Below are 15,032 nucleotides of genomic sequence, written 5' to 3' on the forward strand. Positions count from 1 at the left end.
ATGGGGGACTCTGGATTTTAGCAGGTTAAGCTCTAAAATAAGCAGCTCAATTGTATTTTCAACGCAAAATCTATTTTGCATGAGACAACTTGTCACTCATCACAAACTTTAGGAATATCTGAGTTATTCCTCCTCACAGTGCAGAAAGGCTTTTTAAATCTAAAGACACAATTCATTTTTATTACAACAAACCTGTTAGAATTGTCATCTTTACCAACATAGCATATAATTATTTAAAAGTCTCAAGAAGGTTCTGGGTGTGATTCCCAGGTCTGGGGCCTTTCTGGGTGGAGTTTTTATGTTCTCCTGCTGCCTGTGCGAGCATACACTTCAAACCAGGATCATGAACACAAGTCTGATTTTGTAATAGCCTTGCCTTAAGAGCTTTGGTAAAAGAGGTAGAGTTGGAAGTTTATTTATAATCTTCTCTTTATTGCTGAAAAATGACCTTAGTTTTTTTCTTGATTTAACTGAAGGAAATGTTGGTTCATCCAATTTTTTTTTTATATAACTTTTATTTATCAATTGTCAGGCATGAAATACGTAGGTACATACAAATAGTATTCTTTTTTTTTTTTTACATAAATGAACATAAATGAACAATCCCCCCCACCCACCCACCCCACCCCGTCCACCCTGGTAATTTTGAAGATAAGTATGTCATATTTAGGTAGGGTGACCCACACATTCTCTCAGGTTCATCCAATTTTTGACTTGCTTTAAACAGTGACATGACTCTATTGGACTGCAGTCATCTGGAGACAGTGCGAGATATGCGTGTCATCTGCATAACTGATAGTTGCACCTAGAAAGAAAACAATAGAAAAGACAGCTTGGCCTCTGCTGTCCATGTAGAAGATGCCCAAAGTAAATGGCTGGAACAGAGAGAGGGCCAGCCAGGAAACGCAAACAAATACATACACTGTACACAAATTAATACATGTTTAACATTTCATACATATTCATATAATTAATAATTCAATACATGTTCATACTAGCATCACTATATTGCTATACATTATAATTGAAATTAAAAACACTGACAAATTCATATATACTACTATAGCTACATTTCATACTACATTACTTAACTACATTTCATACTACTAACGCACAGTAAAAATTCATATACTACAGTACACATTTGACATGAAACATGACAAAAAAAATCAAATCTCTTGCACTAGTCTTGCTGAAAGAACTAACAACAACTTCGTGGTCACTAAAATACATTGGCAACACTACTGCCTGTCATCATAAATTGATGTTTTGATGTAGCCTACATGTGGCATGGTGAGGAGGGCCCAGGCGGGTTTCGAACCCCAGACTCCCGGGTAATAGTCATGTGTGCTAACCAGTCGGCCAAAGGGATATCCCTGTGGCCAAGTAGCCAGGGCACATTAACAATTGGAGGCAAAGTGACAGGACCCGTCAACTGTCACATACACATGGTCAATGAGTGTGCCTCTCTGTTGTGGGTTGTGACACGTGTTGCGCAAACCCTTTCTCTACCATAAATCGACAAACGGATTTAGATGTTGAAACATCTTGAAGTCCCCGATTAACTGCAACAGTTTTACTGAAGGGATCCAACCACTCTAGCAACTTGCTTAGATAGATTTTCTATAAACAAGATACAGGGTATGATGGTCGATAAATCACTGCTAACACCATGTCCACACCATCACAGGCACAAACCAAATACTCCAGGTCCACATCTGGTACCTGAACAAGTTCACAATCTAAAACTATTGCTACAGTACAGACCAACACCACCATGCTGCTGCCCCTGGAATTCCACTAGCACTGGATTACTGTGTATGACAGACTTCGGGGACGACTGTGGTTAGAAACTAAACCCATCTATCTGGACTGATTCTAGCGAAGAATGTGCAGGCAGCCATGTTTCTGTCACAGCAATACAGTTAAGATGCAAATGCCGAGTACATGATGCTAAATCTGCAACATGTCCAGATAAACCCTGCACATTCATCAAAAACACAGAAAAAGCATTCGACTCCATGTTATGCCTGGCTATGCTGTCAGTTAAAAACTTTGGCATGCTTTGAAGTGCATCCTTTATTTTGGCATTACAGAAAATGACCTTATCTTCAAAATCTGTAATGACCAAACCAGAGAGAGTCCAAACACGACTCAAGCTACATAGGCCTGTCCTTGTTAAGAGATACCACTGCCTCATCAACAGCAGTGAGGCCCTGTGTTTTTTGTGCAGTACACACCCAGGCAAGTTTTAGTGGGGTACGTGCACCGACCTTATCGTCAAACTTCAAACACAACCTGAGGAAACCTACTGTCACGCTGATAAACAATATCAGTGACTGTGCCACATACCCCATTCACAAGCCCATCATTAAAAACATTTTTAATATCTTCACCTAACAGTAACACCTCATCCAAACATGTGTTGGATGCTCTGCTGTGATGGCCGCTCATCAATTCCAACTTCCCAGTTTTTTTTTACTGTTAACAAAGTCCTGGGTGTGGATCTCCTCGTTCTCAGGACATGCTTTAGACAGCTGGTAAACATTGTGCTGGTTTACTTGTAGCAAATATATGTAAAGCTGAGCTCTCTTCACCTGTTTCACGACTTTTCAATATGTCAACATCCGTGTTCAGCAATAGGGTCCCTGTAGGACGAGTTCTGAGCCTGTTCAACAAAATCAGCAAACACACTATCCTTCTGCCTTACAATCGTTGTCAACTCAGCAACCTTAAACAAACCGGACCAAAGGTTCACAGTCACAACATCATTGTACAACGATTTCCCTTTAACGGGGGGCAGCTGATAAAGTCTCCAGCAAGTACACACATTACAAAAGTCACCTGTTTGTTTGATCTGCCTCAACCGTCCATGGATGTAAGCCAGGAGGTTGTGATCTACCATGGAAATCTCATCAATAATCAAAATCTGCAGATCACTTAACTTGGCTTGCAATGAATTGAGCTTGTCTTCCCCCAAGGGAATGTACGGCAAATGCACATCCTTCACTATGCTAAATGTAGTGTGCCTGTTGGCGCACATAACAAAACACACGTGCTAACGGTAGACAAAAGTCTCCCTGCCTCATACTGAATAGCTCTGATTAAATGACTCTTCCCGGTCCCAGCACCATCTGAGATAACATGGAACAGGTTCTGGCTTTTCACCTGCTACCCTATCCAAACACCACTGACGGACCTGATAAAAAATAAAAAAAAAGACAACTGGGTCTCATTTAGTGATCGAATCAATGTCGGGCCCTCGCTTCTACTCATGACATTCTTCTTCTCTAAATGAGAAATCTATTGCCTGGTAAGAGCCAAATCAGTAATGTTTTCTGGAGGTTCATCCCCTACCTGTGGATTGTCCCTAGGTTCCTGCACACACTCTAACCGTTCCAGCTCCGCCTCTGGACACACCTCAGCCCAGGCATCGTCTAACACACCCTCATCATCTACCTGCTTCTGAGAATCATCTTTTTGATCAGCTTCAATCTTGACATCTATTTCCATCAACAGACTTGACCGAATGCCTGGCCCCATCACTAAACCTCACATAACCGTTACTGTAAAACTCTTCAAAAGGTTACACAGTTAGTAGGTTTCAACTGGGAGTCTATACGATGCGGCAGGAACAACTGCAAGATGCTCTGATGGAACAACTCGAGAAGCGAGCATAATAAACCACAGCTGGTTTTGTCCGAGTTCTCTTACTACAAACGCATAATTGCCTTTAACTTAATTGCACCTTTACATTTCTCATTTTGTGAGAACACGATACTCGCACACAAACAGCCAGACACATCATCAAAAACATCATTAGGTCTGTTCCTGTACCGATCAGCTAAACTAGTCATCCACATGTCTTCGGCGCTAAGATCATCTGATGATGCAGAGGATGCCTTCTATTTTAACCACACACTAAAGGCAAACTCATCCTAATGATACTGTTCCCTGTGGGAATGAACATGACCTTCCTGGAGCACCCTTTAAGGTGCATGTTGGTCAGTCTGTACACAGCCTCCTGGCCAGACACATCTCTATGGTGCAGGTAAACTACCCAGATTCTTGAGAGCCTTTTGCACTAACATTACCTTCTTTGGAGGCCTTTGTGTGCATTGTCTAACAATCCCATTTCCCGCTCTGCCTTGGAAATATAGGAAATAATGTAAACTACACAGGCATATGCATCCACAACATGGCATTCCAGCATTTTAACAAAGGCTTATTGTAGTGGCTAATCCATGTTTCATCTACCTGCCTTTTCAACACCACCCGAGTGCGCCGTTCACAATCCTGCGTGATCCCCAAATTATGAAACAGCTGCTGCACACTATCAAAACTACTGTTCTCATCTGACAAAGCCGTCTTAATGACTGTCAGAACCCTGTTGGCCCATTCTTTCTGTTTTTCTTTTCAGCTAAACATTTAACACATGCACACAGTCTTGACGGGTGTGGTGGCAAAAAATGTTGTTCCTTCACCAAAGTATTTAAAAAAGGATGACTGGACACGTCAGCTGTCTTTCTGTAGTTTTAATAAAGGGCATTCATGAATGGAGTCACACACACAACCGACCAGGAGTACAGTCAGTGAGTGAGTGAGCTGAAGAAGTTTAGAGACACGCTATCTTATAGTTCAACAAAGCTTTGAACAGACAAAATATATGGCGCCATGCCTGGCTTCACCCCCTGATAGTGAGAGTGGTAAATCTCCACAGGCACTGTGTCAAAGAGATCCTTCAGGTCCTGACCTCGGGCCTGCTCTGTGTGGATATTGCTTCCCCTGATAAGGCCACATAAATTGTCAGCATAGGAATGTTCACTTGAATAACATGTTTGTGCTCTAGTCTTAAAGCATATAACATGTTATGCCAAAATTTCCCATTACATTCCACCCTTTTTAGCATTTTTATGCTAAACCAAACAACAGGAAATTTTGTACTGAACTACCCCATGACCTTCGGTGCCCTGCCCCGCACCAGCCAAACGCCAGCACACCCAGTCTCCAACTCGGGAGTTTACAGACCCCAGGCAGAGGACCCCAGGTCACAGGCACAGAAGAGCCAAAACCCCTCCCCTCACTTTACAAGAGGAGGGTAAAAGACTCATCCGTCTAGCTGCTCTTAACTTAAGATAAAAGGGGAAAAACCTCGAATATGATGAGGAAAAAATCCCATAATCAATACTAAACTAATCTACTTCAAATAATATGCAGAAGACCCAGAATAACACAAAACAAATCAAATCAAACTGTGAGACTAAAAAACGTAAGGAAAAAGATTAAAATCATAACACGGTGTAAGCTGATAAATCAAACATCTCCAAAAACCATGATCGTTGTTCAACAAGTAGAAATCACTAACATTGATTACACGAGCGTAATTAGACTAATAATAAAAAAAACAAAATGTAACAGTTCTTTTCACACGTCCTGGCACACAGTTCTCCATGAGTTAACCCTTCGTGACAAGGCTAATGCTTGAAAACCAAACATGGTGTTTTGTGATTATCCTAAACTGAAAACATAAAAAAAAAAAACTTTATTGGTTACATCACTCAATGTGAAAAATTATCAACACTGAATATGGAAACTTAAAGGAGCTCATCCTGCAACTCTGTAGTTCTTGTGAGAGTGAGAGTGATCCTAAAGTCAATGTTTATGAGAATTGAAACCTGCGACCATATCAGGTCACATCTGAAGATGTCCAAGTTGTCGTCCCACATTACCTGTCGCCATCACAGGTTATCCACGTGCTGATGTACCCAGAGACTGCTCTCTGGGTGTAACAGTGAACAAACTGCGCTTCTCTGAGTAGTAGGATTTGTGGTCCTTTGGGAAAAGTGGAGTTGTTCTCAAAACAACTGTGGAAACATTCCAGGAACAAACCTTCAGCCCCTCGTAACTCACAACAGTTGCGTTGAATCCTCAGCCGTTCCTCTGTCGGGTTGTGAGCTACGAGTGCAGGGCCATTTCTTTCTGGGTAAAAGCAATCATTGCCCCCAGAATTTTAGGAAGAGGTGTTCAACGGCACAGAGTTACCTTTCTCATGTGACAGGGCAGCGCAAGCACGGCAGCTTGCGTTGGTCAGCACCCTTGCAGCTCTCATCACTGCCCTGCATCCAACGTTGTCCTCCAGCTCGATGTTGTGTTACTCACAGTAACAGATGTCTTCACCAGAATGCAAAGCGTGTGGTGTAGATTTGTGGTCTGGGTGAGGTGAATCTGTCATGACGTTGTTGCTCGTCCTGCGGTTGTAGATCTCCTTCAGTAACAGCACCGACAGCCACGCGGTGATGGAGATAACCAGCAGGAAACTGGTCGCCACCCTTAGGCCGCACCCGAGCTGCTTACAGGGATGTCATGGTCGTTCACCACGATGTAGTCGCCTGACCTGCGGTCACACAGCTCTGTGTCCGCTGGCCCTGTAGGGCAACCTTCACCTGTTGGTAAAATTTATACAAAAAACAAACAGACAACAACGAGAATGCACAATACCACATCATTCATCCACACACTGGCCAGTGATTCCATACATACTTCAATCATTCAATCATCAGTCATCCCCCCATTTGACACATGGTTCAACCCATGTGTCACCTTCACACTGGAGGAAAATGTAAACAAGGGAGAAAAACAGCACAGATTGCCCTCGCCCAGAGACAGTCTTATCAAACGGGTGGCGTCTGCCAGTGGTAGCCACAACTGTGGGGATGGAATCAGGGATGTTAGAGAAAAACAACTGACACAACATTTGTGAGACAAGAAATAGCCTTGAAGCTACATGTGCAGCTGCATTCGTCCTGGTAAGACCTAAAGAGGAAAGGGGTCAATGTCGTTAATGTGGACTTTAGCACAACAAGGTGTTCGTTTGGCATCAGAATTTCATCTAAAAACACCATCTAATGCTGATCATTTAAGTTCCATTGAAGTTGTCTCCATTCACCCCAATGTGTTCAACATCCTGAAAATGAACATTATACAAAGAAAAACAGAGGTCAGAAAACATGTAATGCACAGAGTGTCCTTTAACTTTGGCCTGCGGGAGCAAACAGATATGGTTGCCACATAATGTGGCTTTCCGTCGTCAGCTGTTGGCAGAAGAGTAACAGGGTTAAAAAACAGTACATGACAGAAGGCAGAATCCCTCCTTCTCGTCAACAGTCCTGGTCAAAGGTCATGAGCAGTCAGTCCAAGTACTGGAGGTGCTTTGTAAAGCTACTTTTAAAGTCACTACAACACTTTGATAGCCTCCACAGTCGTCAGTGTCAAACCTAAGTGACAGGGTCTGAGCTTTAGGCCTTGTCCATAAGCAATTGCTGCGAATGGTGCCTAAATTACTGCACAAACGAGCGACCCTTGTCTGCTAGCTTCTCATGGCCAAAAATTATATCACTTTAATGAATTTACAGAATTGAAATTTATTTTATTTTTTTGATGAGGGGGATCCTCCCTCTGTTAAGATCATGTGACCCAAGGTGTGACCTCTGTGGCAACAAACCACATTTTGGACAGGCTGGCCTAGTGCCCCTGTTCAACCAGATGGGTCAAAAGAGCCAGAGCAGCTTTAACGCATCTCTCTCTGGTCTCACTTGCAATCAAGATACCATCATCATTGTGCAACAAAGCACGTTTCTCTGGCAACACCAGAGGCTCCAGGCTGTCCCTCAGAGTAAAGCAATAAATCGTTGAAGATTTACACCAACCCTGACACAACCGAGCAAAACACATACACCTTCCCACCAAAACAAACAGTGACATGACTCTATTGGACTGCAGTCATATGGAGATATGTGTGTCATCTGCATAACTGATAGTTGCACCTATATACAACAGTACACATTTGACATGAAACATGACAAAAAAAATAAAATCTCTTGCACTAGTCTTGCTGAAAGAACTAACTCCTTCGTGGTCACTAAAATACATTGGCAACACTACTGCCTGTCATCATAAATTGATGTTTTGATGTAGCCTACATGTGGCATGGTGAGGAGGGCCCAGGCGGGTTTCGAACCCCAGACTCCCGGGAAATAGTGTGCTAACCATTCGGCCAAAGGGATATCCCTGTGGCCAAGTAGCCAGGGCACATTAACAATTGGAGGCAAAGTGACAGGACCCGTCAACTGTCACATACACATGGTCAATGAGTGTGACATGTGTTGCACAAACCATTTCTCTACCATAAATCGACAAACGGATTTAGATGTTGAAACATCTTAAAGTCCCCGATTAACTGCAACAGTTTTACTGAAGGGATCCAACCACTCTAGCAACTTGCTTAGATAGATTTTCTTTAAACAAAGATACAGGGTATGATGGTCGATAAATCACCGCTAACACCATGTCCACACCATCACAGGCACAAACCAAATACTCGAGGTCTACATCTGGTACCTGAACAAGTTCAATCTAAACTATTGCTACAGTACAGACCAACACCACCATGCTGCTGCCCCTGGAATTCCACTAGCACTGGATTACTACTGTGTATGACAGACTTCGGGGACGACTGTGGTTAGAAACTAAACCCATCTATCTGGACTGATTCTAGCGAAGAATGTGCAGGCAGCCATGTTTCTGTCACAGCAATACAGTTAAGATGCAAATGCTGAGTAAATGATGCTAAATCTGCAACGTGTCCAGATAAACCCTGCACATTCATCAAAAACACAGAAAAAGCATTCGACTCCATGTTATGCCTGGCTATGCTGTCAGTTAAAAACTTTGGCATGCTTTGAAGTGCATCCTTTATTTTGGCATTACAAAAATGACCTTATCTTCAAAATCTGTAATGACCAAACACGACTCAAGCTACATAGGCCTGTCCTTGTTAAGAGATACCACTGCCTCATCAACAGCAGTGAGGCCCTGTGTTTTTTGTGCAGTACACACCCAGGCAAGTTTTAGTGGGGTACGTGCACCGACCTTATCGTCAAACACAACCTGAGGAAACCTACTGTCAGGCTGATAAACAATATCAGTGACTGTGCCACATACCCCATTCACAAGCCCATCATTAAAAACATTTTTAATATCCAGGCACCTTCACCTAACAGTAACACCTCATCCAAACATGTGTTGGATGCTCTGCTGTGATGGCCGCTCATCAATTCCAACTTCCCAGTTTTTTTACTGTTAACAAAGTCCTGGGTGTGGATCTCCTCGTTCTCAGGACATGCTTTAGACAGCTGGTAAACATTGTGCTGGTTTACTTGTAGCAAATATGTAAAGCTGAGCTCTCTTCACCTGTTTCACGACTTTTCAATATGTCAACATCCGTGTTCAGCAATAGGGTCCCTGTAGGACGAGTTCTGAGCCTGTTCAACAAAATCAGCAAACACACTATCCTTCTGCCTTACAATCGTTGTCAACTCAGCAACCTTAAACAAACCGGACCAAAGGTTCACAGTCACAACAACATTGTACAACGATTTCCCTTTAACGGGAGGCAGCTGATAAAGTCTCCAACAGCAAGTACACACATTACAAAAGTCACCTGTTTGTTTGATCTGCCTCAACCGTCCATGGATGTAAGCCAGGAGGTTGTGATCTACCATGGAAATCTCATCAATAATCAAAATCTGCAGATCACTTAACTTAGCTTGCAATGAATTGAGCTCGTCTTCCCCCAAGGGAATGTTCGGCAAATGCACATCCTTCACTATGCTAAATGTAGTGTGCCTGTTGGCGCACATAACACACGTGCTAACGGTAGACAAAAGTCTCCCTGCCTCATACTGAATAGCTCTGATTAAATGACTCTTCCTGGTCCCAGCACCATCTGAGATAACATGGAACAGGTTCTGGCTTTTCACCTGCTACCCTATCCAAACACCACTGACGGACCTGATATAAAAAAAAAAAAAGACAACTGGGTCTCATTTAGTGATCGAATCAATGTCGGGCCCTCGCTTCTACTCATGACATTCTTCTTCTCTAAATGAGAAATCTATTGCCTGGTAAGAGCCAAATAAGTAATGTTTTCTGGAGGTTCATCCCCTACCTGTGGATTGTCCCTAGGTTCCTGCACACACTCTAACCATTCCAGCTCCGCCTCTGGACACACCTCAGCCCAGGCATCATCTAACACACCCTCATCATCTACCTGCTTCTGAGAATCATCTATTTGATCAGCTTCAATCTTGACATCTATTTCCATCAACAACAGACTTGACCGAATGCCTGGCCCCATCACTAAACCTCACATAACCGTTACTGTAAAACTCTTCAAAAGGTTACACAGTTAGTAGGTTTCAACTGGGAGTCTATACGATGCGGCAGGAACAACTGCAAGATGCTCTGATGGAACAACTCGAGAAGCGAGCATAATGAACCACAGCTGGTTTTGTCCGAGTTCTCTTACTACAAACGCATAATTGCCTTTAACTTAATTGCACCTTTACATTTCTCATTTTGTGAGAACACGATACTCGCACACAAACACAGCCAGACACATCATCAAAAACATCATTAGGTCTGTTCCTGTACCGATCAGCTAAACTAGTCATCCACATGTCTTCGGCGCTAAGATCATCTGATGATGCAGAGGATGCCTTCTATTTTAACCACACACTAAAGGCAAACTCATCCTAATGATACTGTTCCCTGTGGGAATGAACATGACCTTCCTGGAGCACCCTTTAAGGTGCATGTTGGTCAGTCTGTACACAGCCTCCTGGCCAGACACATCTCTATGGTGCAGGTAAACTACCCAGATTCTTGAGAGCCTTTTGCACTAACATTACCTTCTTTGGAGGCCTGTGCATTGTCTAACAATCCCATGTCCCGCTCTGCCTTGGAAATATAGGAAATAATGTAAACTACACAGGCATATGCATCCACAACATACTGGATATGTTGGCATTCCAGCATTTTAACAAAGGCTTATTGTAGTGGCTAATCCATGTTTCATCTACCTGCCTTTTCAACACCACCCGAGTGCGCCGTTCACAATCCTGCGTGATCCCCAAATGATGAAACAGCTGCTGCACACTATCAAACTACTGTTCTCATCTGACAAAGCCGTCTTAATGACTGTCAGAACCCTGTTGGCCCATTCTTTCTGTTTTTTCTTTTCAGCTAAACATTTAACACATGCACACAGTCTTGACGGGTAAGCTGGGTCAACAGGACAAGTGCACGGTTTCATCCGGTCGCCGGCTAATGTCCTTGCTGACACGGGCCTGGGGAAATTAAATTAAAAAACTGTATTTTTCTTTTTACATGTCTTGGCATGTTGTTTCGAATGTTGTTGAGCAGTTGTAACAATATCCCACAACTCCTCATCTGATGATGGTATGTTACATATTTATCAATGAACTTGACTACCTCCTCATCAGTGGATGTGTTTATCAGCGGAGCGTTCTCTATCCAGAACAGACAATGTGTCAGGTTGTGGGGGGAAGGACCCAAATGCAGACAGGCAGGTTTGTCACAAGCACTTTATTTTACTCAAAAATAAGTAGGGAAAACACTGGAGCACGGAGCAGGGGAAGAAGTGACGACAATCGGACAAAGGGAGACACTGAGGCTAAATACACAAGGGAAGACACAGGTGGTGCAATGGGGGACACTGGTGCGCCCATAGCATAGCCATGCTTTTGTCTGTAGAATTTGCTGTTAAACTAGAAATATGTAGTGTTGAGGCATAAATCCAGTAACTGAGAGATGAGGTCTGGTTTGAGACCAGTCTGTTGTATTGTAGAGTGTTATCTTGTTCTAAGTGATGCCTCACAACTGCCTCCATGGTTGGAATGCAGGTGAATAAGGAGGTCACATCGAACACCACCATGGTTTCATCTTGTTCTATTTTTAAGCCTTTGACTGAACAAAGTCCAACGAGTTTTGGATGTGGTGTGTTCTCAACCAGAGGGGCTAAGATGTTGGCTATATGCTTAGCGATGTTGTAAGTTGCCGAGTTTATACTGCTTACAATGGGTCTGAGTGGTATCCCTTCTTTATGGATCTTGGGGATAGAGACGGAGATACTGTGGCCGGCCAAAGGCTCTATCTTGTTTTGGAGGCATTCAATGACCTTTCTTTTGTAACCACTGGCAGGATCCCGTTTCAATATTTCATAGTATTTGTGTCATTTAGTAGAGTGGAGACCTTAGAATGGTAGTCACTTGTGTTTAGAATTACTGTGCATCTCCCTTGTCAGCTGGAAGGATAGTGATGTTCTTGTCCTTGTTCAGAGATACCACAGCTTTTCTTTCATGAAATGTGAGGTTTGAAGTTGGAGCCTTAGCATTGGACATTGCTGACACCTTAAACCTGAGCTCTGCTTTGGCAAGTTGTTTTTCCTTATAGCTGATTCTGTTGCTGTAATGAGTTCAACTCCAGGAACTTGTTCTGGTGTAACAGCAAAATTCAGCCCTTTGATAATACAGTGTTGGTGGTGCATGGAACAGTGACAAAGAATGAACCAAGATGACAAGAAGTGATCAGTCAATTTCCAGGGTCTGGAGAGTTTCTGCACTGAGAGCAGAGGAGTCTGGAGACGAGTGTCTGGAGAGCCATGGTTCTTATACTGAGGTTGAGTGATGACACACAGGTGTGCCCCGTGGGTCAGAGTCAGCCTTGATTAGACAAGTCTGGACTGTGTTAGTGGAATGACTTTCTTGCGCTGGTGCTAGTTTTAGATTTCAACGCTCGTAAGCCCCATTGCTGCATGGCGTGTGTTGTAAAGCCATATTATGTCAAGCCAACCCAGCTCTGGAGGGGGCCTTTGTCAAGTCAGGCCTAAAGACCTGCCAAACACTTCTATTATTGTAGTGTACAACACTCAACTAATAATGAAAATATTAGTTGTATATTTGTTTATAATTTCAGTTCATGTTTCCTGTTTTTATTTTGGACTTGTCCCCCTGTGATTAGCTCATGTGTCTCACTAGTGTGTGATTGGCCCACCTGCGTCTTATTACTCCCTTGTGTATTTGAAGAGCTCTTTTCCAAAACGCTATAAATCCATTTTAATAGTTTTCCAGAAAATGACATATTTTACCTAGACCCACCCATTTTGTTAATATTCAATTTATCCTATTAAAATGATTGTTGGCTCAGTCTGACGGTCACGGTAATGATGTACTAGTCTGTCCATGGTCTCTTGATGTTAAACAGAACTATGGGCTATGGAAGTTTTAATAGTCAAAATACAAACGTTATGACGTAAGCACATGTTGCTGTAAACAAAAATACGTCTTTGCTGTTAAAAAATAAATTAAAAAAAACGATCGTTGATTCGGAGGACACCCGGCGTTACAGGCAGGGGCGGGGCCCCTACGGTATGCGGGGGCTGTGGAACGGCACAGTGTGTCCACCACATAAACAGATAATTAACACAGAAACCAGAAACTACTGAATGAATGACTGAAACGTGGAGCGCTCATAGTATTCTGAGGAGAGGGAGGAGATGTCGCGTTTTGGCTAGAAATAGATTTGGTGCTTATCACGGTTTAGAGGGGAACTGCATCTTGCGGTGCCTTTGAACAGGGAAATGTAGCGATTTGACGTGATACGTTGATGGAGCAGTGAATAGGCTCAATACACAGCAAAATGGCATGACAAACTCATATTTTTTTTTTTTTTAATTCTCTAGATACTCCATGTATGATGGACTCTCACCTCCTAACTCTTCATCACTGTCCTCCACCGCTCTCACTGTCATCTTTGGGACACCTTTTCTTTCCTATCTTGGTTCCTTTCCTCTCTGCACTAGCTAATATCCGTCTTACAGCAGGATCGAATCCCCCAATGGCTCCTTCCAGATCACTTTGATCATCATCTCCAAAGTCAATCTTTCTGACTCTGATTTTATCTTTAGCTTTGAAATGCACAGTTTTGCTTTTACTTTTGGAACTATACATTTTCAAAGTTGTTTCTGCTTTTCCAGTCTCTATCACTCGCTAAGCTCTACCTCCTTCTCATAAGGTGGGGTCTCTGTACTGGGACCACATGTGAGAAGGGTGCATCAATTTCGGTCATTAACTTTTCTACACTTTTTGCATTCTTCTCTAGTTCTCCTTGAACCTTATCTTTTTGATGAAACAAGGGCAACAGGAAATTCTTCAGAAGAGGTCTTCTTGGAAAAAGCTTAAACTTAAACATCACAGTATTATCAATTTGGAAACTGGACAACTTCCACAGACCCATGTATTTGTTCTGTTCTGTCACTGAACCAGGTGCATTCACTAATTAGCTCATTGGCCTAGCTGAAGAGCTGTGCTGATTGGACTCAGCTGGTTTAGTGCATGAGCAGAACAAATACATGGCTTGTTGAAGCCACAATTCCCACCCTCTGGTGTTTTTACCAGAATGAAGACTGCATTTCCCATGAGCTCAAGCACATTGACGCTTATCTGGCTCGCATGAGTGCCATAAATCGTTTTGTCCAGTGGACTGACGTGACCACTGCCTCCCGAAGTAGTTGCAGTATTTGGAAACAGCTTATCGTCCCACCGATGGTCTCATTTGCTGTTGGAGGTCAGCAGAAACCAGAGACTTTGGCATATCCAGTTAAAAGTTCTTTGTAGGGGCTTTAACTCCATCTTAATTTACTACAACTGGCTGAGGTGAGGGTGGTTGGGATGAAGGAATTTTATTTTCTAAAAAAAAAGCGGCTGCAATGCTTCGTCTAACTTTCAGAAACAGAATGTTTCTGAAACACTAGGCAAAGATGGAGATCAAGAACTTCAGGAAACAAATATATATTTTCTCAAAACAAAGTTTGTAAAGAAAATATTCAAGTGCTGTTGCAACATTTAGTAAATAATGGTCACTATGTAAGCTTTAGCAAATTGCAATTCTTCTTCTCCGGAAGTGACTTTTTTGGATATGGTTTGGTACCAAAAAGATAAGGGCTTGATTTCAAGTACATAGGAATCAAAGAGAGGCAGCCAGAGCCTTAGACAAATGGAAAAGAGAGAAGGCAGCACCCAGACTAAATAGACACAAAAGGCGTGGATAACAAGGCACAGGTGATGCACATCAGGGCTGGGGAAAAAATCACAAAGGAAAGAAGTGGATCTGGA

This window comes from Trachurus japonicus, chromosome 3 (genome assembly GCF_045865225.1).
Source record: "Trachurus japonicus isolate A0001 chromosome 3, Traja_1.0".
Classification (NCBI taxonomy): domain Eukaryota; kingdom Metazoa; phylum Chordata; class Actinopteri; order Carangiformes; family Carangidae; genus Trachurus; species Trachurus japonicus.